The 22,086-nt window shown below is 41.7% G+C and overlaps 1 protein-coding gene and 1 pseudogene across 1 annotated transcript in view; both read right to left on the reverse strand.

The window, feature by feature from the left end:
- Positions 1–22,086, reverse strand: part of LOC135224963 (uncharacterized) — an 85,740-nt gene that overhangs the window by 58,275 nt on the left and 5,379 nt on the right. The window lies entirely within an intron of this gene.
- LOC135195579 (5S ribosomal RNA) lies at positions 13,372–13,490 on the reverse strand (annotated as a pseudogene).

Consider the following 22,086-nt stretch of genomic DNA (forward strand, 5'->3'; position numbering starts at 1 on the left):
ATCTAGATAAACTATTATATTTTATGTTTTCATTCAAGGTTTTCCATACATGAGGTGGTACCATTCTTGAACATAGTTAGCCTAGGCCTCTGTTCTTGGTCCAGACCGATAACATTGTGTCGTAGAGTACCACCAAGTGTTAATGACAATGATAAACGTAGTCTTGGGAACCACTTGCTATAGTGTTCCCGACTTTACCGAAGAATTGACTAATAGGTAATTCTGCTTTTGGTGGTACTATACGCTATAAGTTATCGCGAATGGTCCATTAACATCGTGGTTAAGATCAACCACTATCGGCCGCCATTTGCGTTTCTTTCGGTATTCCGCCCAGCATGTTCTATCATAAACCCCCCTTCCTTTCTTCCCCCGCCATGGCTTGGGGAAGATATGGAAAAGGTGGAGTGGTAGATAATTCAATAAGAATTACCTTACGGAACTCCGTTCGCCGGAGATCCACCGACGGAGACTCCGTCTTATTAAAGGTTACCATTAGAAATGTTAGTTGATTTTATCATGTGGTATGAGATGTTTTCGCACATCATCTCCGGCATTGACTAGGCCGATTGGGAACACCTTCCCCGGTTAGGCTTTCCGTTTTCTCGATATGGTACACATCCTCAGCTCCGGTAATATGGCTCCGGTGATATACTTCACCGGAGATTAGCATGACTAAATATTATTCTATAAAAAGAAATATGGATTTACCTTGTTGATACGATAGTCAATTTCTCCGGAGATCACCGGACATCCGGGATATACGGAATAAATTGTGAATATTTCGGTTTAACATACGTTACACTCTCCGTTTAATAATATTACCTACAACGAGACTGTATATGCATGCTAAGTTAAGAATACTGGCATGCTCTATTTCTAAGTTAGTTCATTAAGGAGAGTGAGTACTTATTTAAAATATTATATTACAGAAAGTCCGTTGCGCCTTCCAAGGATGCCCTGGGAATTTCAGCGATCCGGTGGGACATGACTGCTGTCGGTCCCACGCTCATTGCTCGATCTCGTTCATCGCTGAAGAGGGCCAGACCCCGTACATGATCTGGTTCCCGGAGTCGTGCGCATGGTGTTTTGAGTTGACCTCAATCTTGTTAAACGATGAGGTAAGATCAAGTAACAAATGGGTATACAATTCTTGATTGTTTGATTAATATAGACATAGTTATAGTTTAAGTGTTAGTCAATGCGGGACCATTTATTCCTATCCCCTCTTACAGGCGGATGAGGAGAGTTTGAAGGAGGCCAAGGCAAGTCTCCGGCAGTGGGTGTCTGGATTCGGCCGTAACGCTCCACAAGGTTGCCCTTATGTGTTGGATAACACTCTAGCTACCCGGCTGTTCCCCGGTTCTCCGTCAGCTGGAGTAAAGAGTGAAGTAGCGGCTCCAATTATAGAAGCCATTCGAGCGGCTATGGCTCCAAGCCAGGACGACCAGCAACTGACGGGAGATGTTGCTGCTCTAGACATCCATCTAGAACCGATGGATGAGCAGGTAAGTGGCGTAGAGGTTCCGGCAGGATCCTTCATTTCTCCTACCCCCTCTTCTTCTGCCTCTTCTTTTCTAGGCTTCGATAAATCTGTTCCTTCACCTTGGGAAGGTTCTAGGTCAGTCCGACCCAAGGTGAAGCCTTTGAAGGCATCAAAGCCTTCATCAAAGGCGTCTAAGTCAGCTCCGTTGGCGAAATCAGCGTCGTCTCCGGCCCCTAGGCCATCGACGTCGTATGATTCTTCGCCAGCTGCCAAGGCACCTCCTCCTTCTAAAGGACAGAGGGGTAAGTCCGCTAAACACAAGACGTCGGAGCTTGACTTGCAATCTGACCTCCTCGTAGACAAACTTTTATCAAGGTTTAGAGAGGTAGTGGATGAGAGGCTGGATGAGAGAATTCCTCCTACTCCGGCTCCCACTCCAGCCACGCAGTCGGTGACTGACATAGTGGCGGAGCAGCTAAAACCGATCAGAGATCTGATCGCAGGTATACTCCAATCCGGAACTCAAGCTGCTCCATCGACAGTTCCGGATGCATCGAAATTACCGCCGTTCGATAAGAACAACCCTTGGCGGTTTGCACTCCACGCTCCATACTTGGATGGAACACTAACCCTTGGAGGGTCTGGGTACTCGACCATTGTCAGATTTCGAGTTCTACCCAGAAGGACTTCAGTTTCCTTTCAATGGATTTGTCAGACTGACGGAGAATGCACTAGTCAGAATGGATAAAGTTCCTAAGGAAACAGTGATTTTCCCGAAGGAACAAGCCCAAGCTGTCTGGGCTCGCATTATGACTGATTGGGGTTGTACAAACACAAAATTAACCCCTCACAAAGGATCGTATACGATCTTTACATCTCCACAGGACATCGCTTCTCCGTTCATTGATAAGATCACAGAACTTACAATTCAGGCTGAGAATGATGATCTGCCAATGCCGACTCTCAAAGAGACGGATGCTACCTCCTCCTCATGCCAGCCACTAGAGAAAAAAAAAAAAAATTCTGGCAGGACGTTCCGTCGACTTTCACAGTCGGAAAACTAGACGCAGACTGTGCGTCTTCTTTGTTTTCAGAAAGACTCCCGAAACTACCGGATAACTTACTGAAGGCAGAGTTTGAGGCAAGATCGAGGTTGGCTAGGTCCATCAACGCAGTGACATCACTGGAGTTGGTGGCCTCCATATATAAAGAAGAGCAGCTTTTCAAGGTCTTAGCTAAGAGCCTCTTACAAACTTATCAGCTGGACCTTCATGAATTCATTGCAGCAGGAAAAGCTGCAGGAAACATGTGTTAGCTGAGGCGACTATTAGGCACGAGCCTAATAGACTGATCAAGTCTTCCTTCTGGGGAAAGAATCTATTTCCTCAAGAAGAAGTAGACAAGGTGCTACAGGAGGCGGCCAGGACGAACCAAAACCTTCGAGTTCGTTGGGGTCTCTCTTCCAAACGGAAGTTCGACCCTACAGCAAAGCACCAGAACCCAAAGAAGAAACAAAAGTATTTTACTACTTACAAGGGGTTCCGAAGTCAGCAGCGCCAACAAACAAATCCTCCAACCCAAGTGTCGAAACCTTCGACATCAAAAACCACACAACCACAACAATTCATGATTGTACCCGCACCTCAGGGCGTACAGTCACCAGCCACTGCAGCATGGATGTCTTCTCCGGCATTTAACCCGGCCTACGAAGCCACCGGAGCCTTTCGAGGATACCCTCGACAATCCGGTGGTAATAGAGCTAGAGGGCAGTTCCGCCAACGAGGCGGACCTAGAACCAGAGGCGCAAGGGGTGGTAGAGGATATAAGCCGACCCATAATCAATGAGAAGGACCGGGTAGGAGGGAGACTGTACCGGTTCAGAGATCAATGGACCTTCAGCCCTTGGGCACACAGTATTGTTTCCAAGGGTCTGGGTTGGAAGTGGAAGAAGGGGTCCCCACCTCCTCCGGTGAATTTCTTTCAGACACCTACACCAGATCTGAAAGAATACACCAAAGATCTCCTACAGAAAAAAGCTATAAAGAGAGTAAAAAGCCTGAAATTCCAGGGACGTCTGTTCACTGTTCCAAAAAAGAATTCGAACAAAAGAAGAGTAGTCCTGGACTTGTCCAAACTGAATTCTTACATTCTCTGCGACAAGTTCCGTATGCTGACTGTCTCACAGGTACGGACCTTACTTCCCCGTGGGGCCGTCACCACCTCTATAGATCTTACAGACGCTTATTATCATGTTCCGATGGCAAGAAATTTCTCTCCCTACCTAGGCTTCCGCTTAGGCAGAAAATCCTATGCATTCAAGGTGATGCCGTTCGGCCTCAACATTGCTCCCAGGATATTTACGAAACTAGGAGAGACAGTATTACAACAACTCAGGAACCAAGGAATACTGCTAGTAGCCTACCTAGACGATTGGCTCATTTGGGCGAAGACAGTAGAAGATTGCCACAAAGCAACAAACAAAGTAATTCAGTTCTTGCAAAGTCTAGGTTTTCAGTTGAACTTCGAAAAATCCCGGCTACAACCAGCAAGTCAGTTCGATGGCTGGGGATTCATTGGACTTGAAAGAGCACAAGCTATCTCTTCCACCCAAGAAAGCCAAAGAGATAGCATTAGCAACGAAACAATTGATCAAGAACAAAATGATAACAAGACGAGCTTTAGAAAGAATTCTCGGCTTACTCCAATTTGCCTCAGTAACAGACGTCCTACTGAAAGCCAAACTCAAAGACATCAATCGAGTTTGGAAAAAGAGAGCAAAGATACATTTAAGAGACAAAGTATCTACAATTCCCTCCGTTTTAATAAAGAGACTACTCCCATGGACACAGTACAAGAAACTGACCAAATCAGTTCCTTACAAATCCCCCTCCTCAAGTGACGATTCATACAGACGCGTCACTCAGTGGTTAGGGGGGGTTACTCCCAACACCAAATGTTTCAGGGAATCTGGTCACTCAATATGAAACAGTTTCACATAAATGTGTTGGAAGCAATGGCAGTGTTTCTAACCTTGAAACAATTGCATCACCACAAGACAAGTCATGTGAGGATAGTCTCAGACAATTCAGTGGTAGTCCACTGCATAAACAGAGGAGGTTCCAAATCACCCAATCTGAATCATGTTCTAGTAACAATATTTTCCTTGGCAGCAAAAAGAAACTGGTTCCTGTCAGCAACACATCTGGCAGGAGTAAAAATGTTATAGCTGGACGCTTTATCCAGAACCAAGCCTTTAGAATCGGAGTGGTCCTAGACATGAATTCATTTCGGTGGATAACCAGACTAGTTCCAGATCTCCAGGTAGACTTGTTTGCGACATGCACCAACCACAAACTTCCTTGCTACGTAGCCCCCAACCTGGACCCTCAGGCCTATGCCATGGACGATAACCTAGATTGGAACCACTGGCAGAAGATTTATCTGTTCCCTCCAGTGAATCTTCTGATGAAGGTGTTTGTTACCAAAACCAACTAACGTTTCTTCAAAGGAACAGTGGCCCTAGTACACCCAACTGGCCCAAAAGCAAGTTGGTTTCCGCATACCTAGCTAGATGAAGCTCCATCCCAGACGGATCCCACATCCAAAGTTGACACAAATAGTTCAAACTCAGACTGTGTCAGCTTCCTCAAGAGTAGTTCAAACCCTAACTTTGTGGACTTCATGAAATTTGCTGCTCATAAAGATGCAAATATCGATCCGGAGAATGTCTTATTCATAGAATCTGACAAAAGGGATTCAACGCTTAAGCAATATGATTCGGCTGTTAAGAAATTAGCGGAGTTTATAAAGAATTTAGATATTCTTCAAATGACCCCAAATTTGGCCATTTCATTTTTTAAAACCTTATTTGATAAAGGCCTAGCCGCTAGTACTATTACTACGATTAAGTCGGCTCTGAAAAAGATTTTTCAAGTTGGATTTAATATTAATTTAGCAGATTCTTATTTTTCATCCATTCCCAAAGCTTGTGCTCGACTTAGACCTACAATTCGTCCTCAAAAGGTCACGTATGGTTTTTAAACGATGTTTTAAAAACTAGCCTCGGATATCAACAACGAATCTTGCTCTTACATTTCTCTACTGAGAAAAACTTTGTTTCTTACAGCCATGGCCTCAGGTGCCAGAATATCAGAATTAGCAGCTCTCTCACGTAATCCTGAGAACTTAGATTTCCTCCCATCAGGAGAAGTACTGCTCTCGCCGGATAGGGAGTTTCCTAGCTAAAAAATGAAGATCCTCAAAATAGATGGTCTCCTTGGAAAATTATTCCTCTACCTCAGGATACATCCCTATGTCCTGTGGTAACCCTGAAAGCCTTTTAGCTAGATCCTCCTCATGTTCCTCTGGTCATTTATTTGCCAGAGAGAAAGGGGGCGGTACTATCTCAATTCAAGGTATTAGACAGCAAATACTCTACTTCATAAAGCAAGCTAATCCAGAATCTTTTCCACATGCTCATGATATTCGGGCTATAGCTAGCCTACCTAATTAATTATTTTCAAAATATGAATTTGATGACCTTAAGAAGTATACGGGTTGGAAATCTCCTCGGGTCTTTAAACGCCACTATCTAAGAAATATTCAAGCCTTAAAATTTTCCACTATAGCGGCGGGGAGTTTAATCTCATCTGACTAACTTTCCTTACTTCAATTTCGTCCCATTCCTTATACTGTCACCTTCTACCTGCCACTCTCGCCACGATGCCTCTCACCTCGGTAGATCAGATTCAGCCACCCAAGTATCATGCTTCTCTTATTGGATTATCGTTCATTCTTAGATTCGGCTTAATCATACCTGTATATATTAGATTATTAAATGTATATGATTCGTTTACATTTTTGTTTAGGTATACATATTTAGTAATAAGTTATAATATAAGTTATATTCTTAAGTTTAGAAATTAAGATTGATGTATGCATTTTTAGAGATTAAGCTATTTATAAGTTATATTCTTAACTTTAGACATTAAGTTTATATGCTACTATGACTTAATGAATATGGATCTATTAATGATGTTTTCGTTATCCTTTTTTATTAATTTCAATTCATGAGCTTGAAAGGCATTCTCTGGTATTTTTTCACCGGCGAACACAGGTCGACCCAGAAAAGGGATTTTGACGGAGGAAAAATCTATTTCTGGGGAGAGACCTGTGTCGCCCGGTGAAACCCTACCCTGTTTCCCATACCATTCCTTTCCAAGCCATTACTGAAATCTATGACAGAAGGATGTAAGATGGCGCTCGCATCGGGCGGGGACTGGGTGAGTCGGAGCGGTGTGGTGGAGACCGTTGTGTCGGCACATCCCGTGTTCATATGTTGACGAAGGAGTAATCTAATTGGAAGATGACCTGTGTTTAGTGGCTTTCACACGCCCTTTCTTTATACACGACGCCCTTGAGGTGCTCGCGCGAGGGTAGTAACCTCTGCATACCAATGGTTTAACTTTCTCTGGTATATTTGGAAATTATTTATATCAGAAAAGTATTAAGAAGGACCTTTTCACCGGGCGACACAGGTCTCTCCCCAGAAATAGATTTTTCCTCCGTCAAAATCCCTTTTCTTTGTACATCTCCTGTTCTTAAATTGGCTGTTATTCAACAGTAAATTTATTTTTGTATGATATTCAATTGTAAATTTGTTTTAACACTATTAAATTTACAATCTTTGTAATTCAGTAAGTTTGAAAAGAGAAAGATTTCAGGTGATGATTGAATCATCTTTCTAAACATTCTACAGTAAATTATTCCCGTTTCTATGCTTCTGCTGAATAAGTTCTGATAGTTCTTCTGACCACCAAGGATATATTTTTTTGGTTGGATGATTTTGGGATTCTTACTCGAGCGCTAATGAAGTCTGTAATATAGTTATTTTACATAGTCTGGCATGGAATTATGTATTAAATTGGGAAAGTATACAAGATTTTACTTCTGGGTTATGATTGCTAGAATATAAATCATCTAAAACATGTCACTCAGTTCTGTTTATTAAAGGTATAAAGCACAAAGAGATGTGAACTGATGACACTGCTCTGGATGTCTGAAAACTGTTTTGTTATCCCTTTCAATTAAGCAACACAAGTTACAGCTTAACTGTTATATATGTATTTCTTTTCTTCGTGTACAAAATTGTTCAGTTTTGAAATCTATACTCCATGGGGTTGTGGGTACTTAAGTAAATAGGTAATACGTAGTAGTGTTTGAGGTATAATTACTTTTGCATTTTGTAAATCAGATACCCTAAGAGTCAAGTTTGGTTGGCTATGTATGTTACTCATGGATAAGCTGCTATTGATAGGAATGTGTAATTCTATGGGTGAAATTGAAATGAAGAACCTTGAATTATTATTTTATAATTTGTGATTATCTAACAGCACAAATTACTTTTCTAAGTTCATTATCAACTCTCATCTACTGACATACTAATTAAGATTTTTAAATCATTAAAGATATACGAGTAAGTATGTAGTAACAAGGGATTATTGTCCAATATTAATTGTTGCAGTTCACTTAAAACAATTCTTGTTTGAAGTTATTCACTTTACACCAAGTTATTTAAGGAATGAAATATTTATGTGAGGGTGGCCATGTTATGGTGGTTGCTTTTTTTTTTTTTTTGAATCAGTCTATTTTGATCTGTATTTATACTTTTTTATGATTCTTCGGATATTTCAGTTTTTGATAAATTACTGTATTACTTAATATAATTCAGTAGTATTCAAAAACTGATCCATAATTTTTGGGGTGCAGTTTGAGTCTCTTTGTTTTATTAATAACCTAATTTGTTTAAAACTGTCATGCATGATGGCAAGTTCTGTGGCTAACACAGTTGACAACTACACTACATAGGCTATAGTATATATTGTACATCAGTCCTGTTAAGTGCATTAATTTCTTTGATGAAATGTCTGTGGTATCCAAAAAAATTTTAAATTCTTCATCTTTATTAGATGTCAAGCAAATACTTTTAATTAGTTTCATGAATTACGGGCTGTAAATCATTTTCATTTGCACTGATTTGTCATATGTACTTCATTCTCTTCACTGCCTGAAGAAAACAGATTGGAAGTTTGTTCTTCTGTCTTTGTTTTGGCATTTAAATTATTTATAGATTTACTTTCTACACTTGAAATCTTGTTTCTTTATCTGTGCTTGGTGTAATCTCACCTTTTATTTAACACTTATCATGTCCCCGACAGATTTGGTTTACTGTCATTAGTCTTGTGGTGAAATAGTATACATACTGTGACCTTATGTTGGATATTTCACCAAGTCTTTCCATGTGTATTTATTTAAAGTGTTTACGGTTAGTTTTAGGACTGGTATATCATTCACACTGCAGGGTACCACAAATTTATTTTAATTAATTTTTTCTCTCAATTCCTGCATTAATTATTTATCATCTTATGATATACTGTATTTATTACATGTTCAATTTTGTCATCAATTTACTGCTTCCTTTGGTGCATTCTGTTAGTAACTTACATGGACCACAGAAAACTTTTGTATTTCTGTACATATTTACTGAAACAGACACATCCTTTCCATCATGCATGACAGTTATAAACAGATCTGACCCATTTTGATGTGCCCTGAAAAAAAATTTGAAAATTGCTTCAGCACTATTGTAGGTGTAGGTATAGGTTAATTGCCCTGCCCAATTTTAGGGTAAGAGAGGAACACCTCCAGGAAGTAGGCAATCGTTTCCGCCCTATTCCCATATGCGGGGAGGAGGGAGGCTTCTGGTTCCTAATTGCTTGGTAAGCATATATGTACTAAGTATATAAAACATTATACGTATTATAAAAATGACATTTTATAGTATTAACTTATGAAGTAATTACATTGCTGAATCCCAAATTGACCCGGAGGTGGGATATGGCTAGATTCTACTCTAAACATTATTAATGATAATTACTTAGAAAATAAAAAATAATACAATGGAAACAATGCTTGTTGTTCCTTACCTGATAAGAGAGTTGCTACAGATAGACTCTGCCTCTGGTCGTTGCTCATCTTATCTATGTAGGGTGTGGCTAGTAAGCCCAATTCACCTCTACAAGATTGGGGCTTTGTAGTAAGGGATGAACCTGGTGACTAAGCATACATGTATGTAGTCAGTTGCCCCTGGCCTGGGCATAGACTGACTAAATAATGACCAGACAAAACAACATAAATCACCTACACTGCAACTCTAAAAACACGACCAAACCATTAAAAATAAGAATGAAAGGTACTCGGAGCACTATGTGCCCCCAGGCTCCCCTTAAACTCAACATCTTATATCAAGGTGAAGATATAAAGAGATAGGAAGAAAGGCTTCCTATGCTTCCCCAACCACCACCAGACAACGATAATAATACACTACAATTATCAAATAACGTTTCTACGTCTATCAGAAAATGAATAAAAAAAAAACTGATCTACACTTCCAACATGTGTCTGAAGGACAACAACGTAGTGAGTGATCTGATTTCATGAGCTTTAACTCTTGCTGACATTAAGTCCTCCTCTCCAACTTGTGCATGGACTTCATTTATCAGCTCTTGAAGAAAAAACGCTAGTCTGTTCCTAGACACGGAACGGGACAGGACTTTGACCGAGTACCAGAGAAGATTCTAGGGATCTTGAATCCTTTTTCATTCTGTCCAATTAATATCTTAGTGCTCTCCCTGAGAACAGTCTTCTCCTCTTCCTCTGGGCCTAATATTTCCGTCAAACTTTTGATAATAAATGAACAAGGACAGGGCTTGATGGGGTCTTCATTTTTGGCCAAAAGCCCAGGGCAAAAGCACATATGGCACCTCTTTGTGCAAAATCTACTTTTTTGTCAATGGCATGCCTGTAGATGATGACAGGTTCTTAGTCGTCCTTAAATATAGGAGGAAGTCTGCAGCATTCTCCGCAGACGTCGTGGAAGCCAAGACGTCACATCTTTTACACAAAGTTCTAAAGATTGCCCACTTGGTCTGACAGACCTTGTCAGAAGGGGCATATTTGCACTTTGCAACTGCATTGGAGCAGATCTTTTAAATTCCTTCTGTCAGGAGATCCCGATAGTCTGTAACCCTGTCAGAACCAAAATGAACAATCCTTGGTGGAAGCGGTTGAAAATGGGGCTGTTCGAGCATTCTTACTCTGTGGTAACAGCCTCAGAAGGTCTGTCTCTAACAATAGGAGGTCTCGTAGAAGCAGAGTAGCCACATCTTTAACACCAAGTTCTAAAGATTGCCCACTTGGTCTGATAGACCTTGTCAGAAGAGGCACACTTTCACTTTGCAATTGCTTTGGAGCAGATCTTGAAACTTCCTTCTGTCAGAAGAGTTTCCTGATATAATCTGCAACCTGTCAGAGCTAAAGTTGACAATCCTTGGTGGAAGTGGTTGAAATGGGGCTGTCGAGCATTCTTAATCTTTGTGGTAACAGCCTCAGAAGGCCTGTCTCTAACACCAGGAGGTCTGGAAGCCATTCTTGTCAGAATGAGGCCCACTAAGAGGAAGCCATTCCTGTTAGAATAGGGCCCACTAAGACCCTTGTGATATTCAAAAGACTACTGAACTTGTTGATTACCTCTCATACCATGCAGAATGGTGGACACCCGTGGACCAGTCCCAGAACATGGCATCCATTGCCCAAGAGGGTCTGAGACTGGTGACCAAATATTTGGAGGTAATAATTTTTCTATTTCGCACACAGATCTACAAGCAGTCTCCCACAAAGTGAGAAGCTTTTGAGTGCTCTTCTTTTACAGTTCCGAAGAAATATTAACCCTTAAACGCAGAGTGGACATATTTTACGTCGACATTTTTTGTCTCTCGGGTGCCGACTGGACGTATTTTACGTCGACATACAAAAGTTTTTTTAAAATTCGCGGAAAAATACTTATAGGCCTACCAGCCGAAAACTCTTGAATCACACGCCTTGGGGGATGCTGGGAGTTCACGGATCAAGGTGTTGATTTGTTTACAATCGTTACGCAAGTGAGCAAGCGCGAATTTCTTTCTTGCCGCACTAAAAAGTATCGGTGACACATCTCAAAAATTATTATGTCACTTTGACATAATTTTTGTACCATTTTAAATTAGCCGTTACATGGAATATTATATATGAAAATGTGCACATTTTTATGTAGAATACAACAAAAAAATACTCATGATTGTAGCTTTTATCAGTTTTGAGATATTTTCATATAAATAACGATAAGTGCCAAAATTTCAACATTCAGTCAACTTTGACTCTACCGAAATGGTCGAAAAACGCAATTGTATGCTAAAACTCTTATATTTTAGTAATATTCAATCATTTACCTTCATTTTGCAACAAATTGGAAGTCTCTAGCACAATATTTCGATTTATGGTGAATTTATGGAAAAACTTTTTCCTTACGTCCGCATGGTAACTGCCGAAAAAAATCATACATGCGATTGTGGTAATGTTTGCACCATTTTTAAATTAGCCGTTACATAAAGTTTTATATATGGAAATGTGCACAATTTCATGCACAATACAACTAAAAACAACCCATGGTTCTAGCTTTTATCAGTTTTGAAATATTTTCATATAAAAAATGATAAGTGACAAATTTTCAACCTTCGGTCAACTGTGACTCTACTGAAATGGTCGAAAAATGCAATTGTAAGCTAAAACTCTTATATTCTAGTAATATTCAATCATTTACCTTCATTTTGCAACAAATTGGAAGTCTCTAGCACAATATTTCGATTTATGGTGAATTTATGAAAAAAATAAAATTTTCTTTACGTCCGAGCGGTAACTCCTCCGAAAAAATCATATGTGCGATTGTGGTAAAGTTTGCACCATTTTAAATTAGCCGTACAATAAAGTTTTATATATGAAAATGTGTGCAATTTCATGTAGAATACAACAAAAAATAATTGAAGGTTGTAGCTTTTCTCATTTTCGAAATATTTGCATATAAATCACGATAAATAAAAAAAAACCACGTTCGGTCAACTTTGACTCTACCAAAATGGTTGAAAAACGCAATTGTAAGCTAAAACTCTTACAGTTTAGTAATATTCAGTCATTTATCTTCATCTTGAAACAAATTCAAAGTCTCTAGCACAATATTTAGATTTATGGTGAATTTAGAAAAAAAACTTTCCTTCCCTCCGCGCGCGGATTCTCCACCACAAATCTCCGAACTGCGTACGTCGCATTCTCGGAATATTTGCTCCGAGTTTTATATATGAAAATGTACGCAATTTCATGTAGAATAAAACGAAAAATATTTGAAGGTTGTAGCTTTTCTAATTTCCGAAATAATTGCATATAAAAAAATATATATATAAAAATTTGACATTCGGTCAACTTTAACTCGTCAGATATGGTAGAAAACTGAAATTGTAAGCTAATACTCTTACAGTATAGTAATATTCAATCATTTGTCTTCATTTTGAAAGAAATTGGAAGTCTCTACTTTAACCGTTTTGCGCATAGCGAGATTTGAATACAATTATATATGAAATTTTGTTTTTGCGCTATCATATATTGCATTATTTATATATGATAATGATAATTTTTTTCATTTCTGATGGTTGCATACTAAACTTCAGGCAATGACAAAAAAAGGAGCCAAAAATGAACTCTTAATCTTGAAAACTAAGTGCACTGTGATTTTTTGAAAAAAATATTTTTTCCGCTTCTGCGCTCACTCCGAGACCGCCTCGGCACACGGAAGACGACTTTTAATATACCCCTTCGGCGTTTAAGGGTTAATCTTGGCCGAGCTATGGAAGAGGTGTTGGTGGTTGTGAAGAAAATATAATAGTACAAAATTCCATGAAGAAGGGACATTCTTTGTCATAAAAGAGCACAAGAGCTCTCTCTTTTTCAGGATACCTAAGGTGTGCCAACATCATCTGGCATTCCCAAGCAGTCACCTATCCAAGTACTGACCACACCCAACGTTGCTTAGCTTTGCTGATTGGACAAGCAGCGGTGCTTTCAACGTGGTATGGTCGTTGGCTAGAGCGATGCTAACTCTAAAGATCCATCCCTTAATCCCTTACCCACATATGAAAGGGTGTTTAGCCAATTAGTTGCTATGTCTGCTAGTATTAGGGAATATTGTTGATTTTCCAGGTCAATATAACCACCAAGCAACTCAAAACCTCAAAAACCCTGAAGAGGTTTCTTAAGAAGATGATCAATCTCCTTAAAGGAAACATCACTTTGACAACATTGAAAACCAACCTGTGCAATGGGTCTATTAGACCATAAGTCAAATACCTCCACCGCTGAAGATGAGAAGGGGGAGAGCTACATGAAGAATTCCCCTGTTCTCTTTTCTCAGCTAGCCAACTATATATCCAATTTGCCGATAGCCTTCTTTGCTGAACGATAAAGTATTATTTTCAGTAGTCTGTCGTCTGCAGACTCATCCGTCATGAAAAAACACTGAAGCTGGAGCAGCAGGGGCTGCAGAAGTGAGGGAACCTGGGAAGTTATGCAGCAGGTCCTTCAATAAAGCCCCATAAGCAATCTCAGGTGAGCCTGATCCAAAACATCATCCTCTTTCGACAGCAAGCAACAGCAACGAACTCCTAGTGTCCCATTTTAGAAGAGGGGCCTTTCTTGAGCAGACTCAAAATGCCAGATAACTGACGCTTTATTGGTAATAATGAATAATCCATGAAAGACCAAGGAATAGTTGGTGACAGTCGCTTGGCATCTGACGCTGAGCACGTTTCATAGTGCGAAGGCAAAGTCCGTTCACGTGAACACTCTTGACTGTAGAAGAGGGCTCATATACTGGCGAGCACTGAAAAACTAGAGCCTCAGGCGTCCCTCGGCATTCAGGGGTTAGTAGCAGCTCAGCTGCTCATGGGCGCTCTGGTGCCACTGGGTGCTCTGGCATCATTGGGTGTTCTGGCGCCATCGGGCACTCTTCCCCTCCCCCAAGAAGAGGAACATGTTGCAGAAGAACACCCTGGCTCTAGCATAGGTCATTCCAGAGAAAAAATGTGCCAGGGAATCCCAAAAACTACATAAAGGTTTCCTGACACTTATCTATTACACAGCAATTGGGGGAGAGCGGACCATGTCAGAAACCAGCCTCTTCAAAGGTCACAATTTGTCACTAGAGCGCCACTGGCATCCATTCTCAGTCTGCACTTCTTTTTGGATGCTTTTTCAATGGCTATCTTTCATCATAACCCAGAATACTACAACAGGTAAGACTGAGGGGGATGATTGTCCATGGAAGTCCAAACTGACCTCCCTATGGAGTCCGGCATGACAGCTGCCAGATGTAGGGGAGTATGCCAGTGACTTTGCCTAGGAGCGTTGGCAGGAAGAACAGTCGCCTCCTCCACTGACACTTCACTAACCTCTGGATACCTTTCCTTATGGCCATCCATCCATCTGTCATTGCAACAGGTCAGACTGAGGGGACAAATGTCTGTGAGCAGTCCCCACCGACCTCCCTATGGCCTTCGATATGACTCCCCAGATGCAGGGGAATACGCCAGTGATCATTGCTAGAAGTGTCAGCGAGATGAACAGCCACCTCCTCCACTGCACTAACAACACATATTCTATTCCTTATCCGTAAGGATATGCACTGAACTTTCTACATACTATTTTCAATTCGAGGCTGGCAATGGGGTTGGGACTGGAAGCGGGTAAGCTGGGTAAAGGAGCTGGTTGATTAATTAGAGGACTGGGAACAGGTGACAAAGGAGGGGTAGACATAGAAAAATTAGGATCATCTACAGAAGATTTCTCAGAATTATCAAAAGTCTTAATTCTACAGCCTTGGTCTCAGCTCTAGAGGCTGCCTTATGCCTTCTAACTCTGTCTAATTTGGATAAGTGGGATAATGAGACCAAAAATCTTCCACTTCTCCATGTCTAATTTGGCTCTGCACCATCGTTGCAAGTGTTGTCAACTGAACATTCCTGTTCTCTACATTCAATGCACAAGGTGTGTGAATCACACTTTTTTTTTGTCAGGCTGGTATTGTAGCCTTTGCTACAATACCTTACACTAATACCACTAGTGTCAGACATATTGAAAAAAGAGAGTAATCGTCTTGAAAGTCAAATTCAGCAATTTGTTGTAATAATTAGTCTCTAACAGAGAATAGAACTAAATAAGAACAGAGAATAGAACTAAATAAGAAAAACAACAAAGCCTTAGGCTACCAGTACTTCACCAAATCAATCCAAAAGAAAAGTCGATGAAAATCAAATCCAAGCTGACCGCTCACAACTGAACTCCAGTCGAGAGCTGGGAGAAAAGAACTAACTTCTTGTTGGAATTGTTCCTCTCTTACCCAGAAAGCGGGCGGGGCAAATACCTATACCTTCACCTACACTAGCACTGCAGCAATTTTCAAATTTTTTAATCTGCCAGTGAGTGAAACTGTAAGCAATGTAATTACTTGGTAAGTTACATAGTATATTTAAAATTCTAAATTTCCAAGACCATAGTTTCTGATGATCTTAATTGCTGACCATACTACAGACAGTTCAACTATTAAAACTGAACTACTGTCGTGTAAGGGGAACTATATCTTCTTTCATTAGGCACTACTGTGGCAAATCCTACACCAGATGAATAACTGGACCATCAGTACAAACTGCACAATGTGGTACTTAGTCCACTATATCCATGGTGTATTGCATATGATTTTAAGGGTTATATGCAAGCTTTCATCATACAAAGGTCATCAACTTCATTTAAGTATTCACCTTGCTTGGTCACAACAGCTTTCTTCAATTTTGTTGATGAGAGGCATGCTGTCCAATCTCAACAACCATGTTCAAAGTCTGATCAAAACTATATTCAAAACTGTACAGGGACTGACATCTAAAAAATGTTCCCAAACAGTGTAAGGAAGGAAAGAAAGTAGTGGGTAAACAATAAGTAAAAGATAAGAAAGCCTAGCTAATTTAGTATACATATATCAAATGCTTGTGAACGAGTCATAAGTAAGTTCTAGATAGCTGCTCTCTGAAACCCCTCCCCCTACCAGCAGGTGCTTGGAGCCTAGGTAACTATGGTCTTTAAAATACAGAGGTGTTACCTGCTACTCACATTAAGCTATGGCTCACTCAAAGTAAAAATGCCAACACTTACCTTGGAAAATTATTGCATTGTATTCAGTCTTTTGACATAGCAGTTAACAACTTACACTAGGTAAAATGAAAAATTCACTTGTAAATAAAGATGTAAATTAAAGCTAAAAAATTGAATGCTAGAAAAAAAATTAGATCACAAAATTTTTATAACAGAGCATGAAGAATTCAATATACGACTAAATATGGAGTGTTTAATATTGAAATTTGTCTGTTATGATTTCACGAGTCTTCCCTCATTGTTTACTACAGTTCTCCTATGGGCTATTTATGAACCTCTCTCTAATACTATGTAACAAAAATGAAATTTTCATTATTAAAATGAAGTTTTATTGTATACTTACCGAACAATTATGATTATACCCACCCTCCTCCCCTTAGGTGGACGGACGGGCAGAAAGAATTGGATTCACCTGGGCAGTTGTACCTGGTTCTCCCGCGAGTGGAGGGAGATGACGTCATCACCACCAGTGTTGGCGACGCCGACGCGCTAAATTTGAATTTAGTATCCTGCCGCTCGTGGAAATCACGGCTCTATAATTGTTCGGTAAGTATACAATAAAACTTCATTTTAATAATGAAAATTTCATTTTTATTGTAGTGTCTTACCGAACAATTATAGAGCTGATTACACATTTATGGGAAGGTGGGATTCAGTGGACCACTAGTATTTTTAAATGGTTACATTTATTGCAATACCAGTAAACACTCAAGGTGTCTGTTGTACCTTACCTTGTAAGAGAGCTATAGCAGACTGTTACTGCCTCTGGTCGGTGCTCTTCTTACTATTGTAGAGGAATTGGAATTTGACCAAAGTTAGCCTCTACAGGAGTGGAATCCTTCCGTAGTTCAAGCGAGTCAAGGCTGACTGACGGAGGATAGTAACAACAAAGATTGCCCTTGCCCTGGGCTAAGACCAGAAATTCAATCATACAAAACATTTGTCACCAACACCAGATTTAAAAACATATATACCCAACCATTGTAAAATCTGACCTAACAGACTGGTGAGTATCCCAGGTACTCAGTACCCCCAGCTTCCCTTGAACTCGACAACCTATTCAAGGTGAAAAGTTAGCATAGAGGTGACGACCCCTGTGCCGTTTCTCCCAACACCATGCCAGAAACCGCCACCGGACCTAACGTTTTACAATTCTCGAAAACCGTTTCTATCTCTTTGAGATAATGACTCGCAAAAACCGAATTCGATCTCCAGAACGTGCTCTGAAGAATCGAAGCTAAAGATAAATTCTTTCTGAATGCTAAAGAAGTTGCCACTGCTCTAACCTCGTGAGCTTTAACTCTCAGAACGGAAAGATTGTCGTTCTCGGACTGCGAGTGAGCTTCCCTGATAAGCTCTCTAATAAAGAACGATATAGCATTCTTAGAAAGAGGACGAGAGGGATTTTGAACCGAGGTCCAGAGCTTAGAAGATTGTCCTCTGATACCCTTAGTGGCAAACAGATACTGCTTAATAGCCCTGACTGGACATAAGAGCCTTTCTTCCTCCTCATGTCCAACCAAATCAGATAAGTTCCTTACCACAAAACTCCTCGGCCAAGGATTAGAAGGATTCTCATTTTGGCTAGAAAGGTCAAAGATACCGAAAATACAGCATTGCCTTGAGAGAAACCGACTCTTTTGTCTATAGCGTGCAATTCGCTGACACGCTTAGCAGAAGCTAGTGCAATAAGAAAAGAGTGCCTTCTTAGTCAAGTTCCTGAGTGAAGCCGACTTCAAAGGCTCAAAACGGTGGCCCCATGAGGAACTTAAGCACCACATCTAAGTTCCAAGCCACTGTATCTTGCGGGAGCTTAGTGGTTTCGAAAGACCTAATGAGGTCCGACAGATCTGAATTGGAGGAAATATCCAAACCTCGATGTCGAAAAAACCGAAGAGAGCATGGCTCTATATCCTCTGATCGTCGAAGGAGCCAGTTTCTTAGAGTTCCTAAGAAATAGAAGAAAATCTGCTATTTCTGTTAAAGAGGTCGCAGAAGTAGAGACTTTAGCACTTCTACACCACTCTCTGAAGATTCTCCACTTCCCTTGATAGAGTTTGTTAGAAGACTCTCTCCTACAACGAGCGATAGCTTCTGCAGCTCTTCTTGAAAATCCTTTCGCTCTGACAAGATTCCGGACAGTCTGAACCCTGTCAGAGCTAGAGCGGACAAGTTTTGGTGGAACCTCTTGAAGTGAGGTTGTTTGAGAAGCCACTTCTCTGGAGGAAGAAGTCTGGGGAAGTCTACTAACAACTGGAGAAGGTCCGGGAACCACTCTTTCCTGGGCCAAAAGGGAGCGATTAACGTTAGCGTTACATTGCTGTGCGACATGAACTTGTTCAGCACCTCTCTTATTAGACCGAACGGAGGGAATGCATAAGCTTCCAGACCCGACCAATCCAACAGCATTGCGTCCACCGACCAAGCTAGAGGATCTGGGACTGGAGAACAAAAGAGAGGAAGACGGTTGTTCCTCTATGTCGCGAACAGGTCTATTGAGGCGGTCGTCCCCAAAGGCGCCAAAGTTTCTGACAAATCTTGTTGTCCAAAGTCCACTCCAGAGGTAACACTTGCTGTTGACGACTTAACACGTCCGCCAGGACGTTCATCTTTCCCGGAACAAATCTCGGGACTAGCTGAACCTTCGCTTCGTTTGACCACAGGAGGAGATCCTTGGCTACTTCGTACAGAGAGAAAGACTGAGTCCCCCCCTGTTTCCGCACGTACGAGAGAGCCGTGGAGTTGTCGGAATGCACTGCCACTACTCGGCCTTCTACTAAGCTCCGAAACTGTCTGAGCCCTAAGAAAATTGCTAACAGTTCCTTTACATTTATGTGGAACTTCTTCTCCTTCTCCGACCAAGCTCCTGAAGTCCGTTGATTTCCCAGTAGGGCTCCCCAACCTGTGTCCGATGCGTCGGAAAAGAACTGTAGGTTCGGGAGGATGGTCGTAAATCTAACCCTTCTTCCAACCTTGCTCGAGAGAGCCACCACCTTAGGTCCTCTTTTATTTGATCTGTGACAGGAAAGGTAATCGAGTCTGGTTGTGTCTTCCTGCACCAAGAGGCTCTCAGGAAAAACTGCAGAGGTCTCATGTGCAGTCTTCCCAACGTCACAAATTTCTCCACTGACGTCAATTTGCCCAGGAGCCTCATCCACTGATTGGCAGAACTACCTTTTTGTCCAAGAACTCCTGAACTGTCTCCAGACAGCCTTGAACCCTCTTCGGGGACAGAAAAGCCCGAAAAACTTGAGCATTCAGAATCATCCCCAAATAAAGGATGCTCTGAGATGGAACCAACTGGGACTTCTGTTTGTTGACCAGAATTCCTAATCTTTCTGGCAAGATCCAGAGTTGTTCCAAGGTCCTTCATGCACCGACTCTCTGATTCCGACCGGAGAAGCCAATCGTCCAGATAGAGGGAGATTCTTACTCCTAATATGTGTAGCCAGCTTCCTATCGGGGATAGAACCCTGGTGAAAACTTGAGGAGCGGTCGCTAGTCCGAAGCAAAGCGCCCGAAACTGAAACACCTTGCCTTCGAACATGAACCTCAGGTACTTCCGAGATTCGCGATGTATCGGAATGTGAAAATAAGCGTCTTGCATGTCCAGAGAGACCATCCAATCCCCCTGTCTGATGGACTCCAGAACCGACCGAGTGGTCTCCATATGAAATTTTGTTTTCTGGACATGCAAGTTCAGGGCGCTCACATCCAAAACCGGCCTCCAGCCCCCTGATGACTTGGGAACTACAAAAAGGCGATTGTAAAAGCCTGGAGGAAAATCCCCTTCTATCTGTTCTATCGCTTCTTTGAGAACAAGCGCTTCCACTTCTGCGGCTAGCGCCAGAAATTTGTCTGAGCCCGGAGAGTATGCCTGGAATGGAATTGGCACAGGTGAGAGCGAGGGAGGTGAAACGAGAGGAATACGATAGCCGAACTTGAGTACTTGCACTACCCAGGCTTCTGCTCCTCTGTTTTCCCATTCCTCCCAAAACAGAGCCAGCCTGGCTCCCACTGGTGCATGAAGAACCGAGCTTTCATTTGGAAGGTTTGTTAACCTTGGCCGAGGCCTTAGACTGAGGTCGCAAATTCGATTTCGGCCGAAAGAAGCGCTTGGGTTTTCTCCCTCGAAAAGTCGCTTGGGCCAGAGGAGAAACCGAAGGAACAGTCTCCACAGGAGCTTTAGGTCTCTTAGTAGACTGTGCCAGTAAATCCGAAGTAGATTTCTTATCTAGCGCAGACGAAATTGACAACACTACATCGTCTGGAAAGAGGTTATCTTTCACAAAAGGAGCAAACAAGAGAGCAGACTTCTGTTGGGACGTAACCCTTTTAGAAGCAAAGGAGCACCAAAGTTGCCTTTTCTTAAGGGTACCAAAGGCGATGAGCGAAGCTAACTCATCACATCCATCCCTAATGGATTTGTCCGCACAGGACAGAACACCAATCCAATCCTCCGCTAACTCCTGGGAAAGAGAAGGACAGTCTTCGATCTTGGCCGCTAAAGCGCCAATAGTCCAATCAAGGAAGCTAAAGACTTCCAAAAGTTTAAATTGATTCTTTACAACGTGGTCCAACTCAGGCGCTGTAAAGAAAACTTTCGCTGCGGCGAAAGCAGATCTTCTAGAGGAGTCGATTAAACTGGAGAAGTCTCCCTGGGAGGAGGCAGAAACTCCCAGAGAAGGAGCTTCCCCAGTTACATAAAACCTATACCTCTTACAAAGCAACTTAGAGGGAGGGTAAGCAAAAAGAGCCTTCCCTAAGTCTCTTTTCATAGACATCCATTTCTCCGTCTCTTTCAACGAATGTCTAACCGCTTTAGATAGAACAAGTTTTGGGAGGAGAGGGTCTGAAGTTTTCCTCCTCATCAAAAAAGTCGAAGTTGGGGAGCGCGGAGCCGCTTTCTCAAAATAATCTGGATAAGATACCAGAAGAAATCTAAGGAGACGTGAATAACACGAGAGGTGATGTGAATCCTCCTCCTCTACTTCTTCTTCATTCTCCGATACCGCCGAAGAAGTAGACGGAACTACAACCGGATCTGAAGGTTTCGAACCACCCTTGGACTCATTCATCCAGTTGGTTAACATCTCTAACTGCTTGCGCAAAGGCGCCAGAGACGAATCAAAAACAGTTAACGTAGGCTTGGAAGAGCCTAAATGTTCAGCAGGAGGCGGAAAAACTACTTGCGCCTCGCTCGGAGCCGCCGAAATTCGAGGCGAAACAGGCGCATCAGGCGTAACAGACGAAAAAGCGCCTAAAGAAACACCCTTAGAACTGCTAGCTACAGCGCTAAAACCACAATCTCTACTAGTAGATGGAGCCGAAAAAGGCACAGATTGAGGCGACGAACGAGCCGCTAACGGCCGAGGAGCAACCCTACTCTCAGGCTCCTTATACCGCTTGACTGGAGGAGGCGAAGAATCGGCGCCTGAACGCCTCTTTAAGACGCGAAACGGGCGAATCTCGCCAAGAGC

The sequence above is a fragment of the Macrobrachium nipponense genome, chromosome 20 (genome assembly GCF_015104395.2).
Source record: "Macrobrachium nipponense isolate FS-2020 chromosome 20, ASM1510439v2, whole genome shotgun sequence".
NCBI classification, from domain to species: domain Eukaryota; kingdom Metazoa; phylum Arthropoda; class Malacostraca; order Decapoda; family Palaemonidae; genus Macrobrachium; species Macrobrachium nipponense.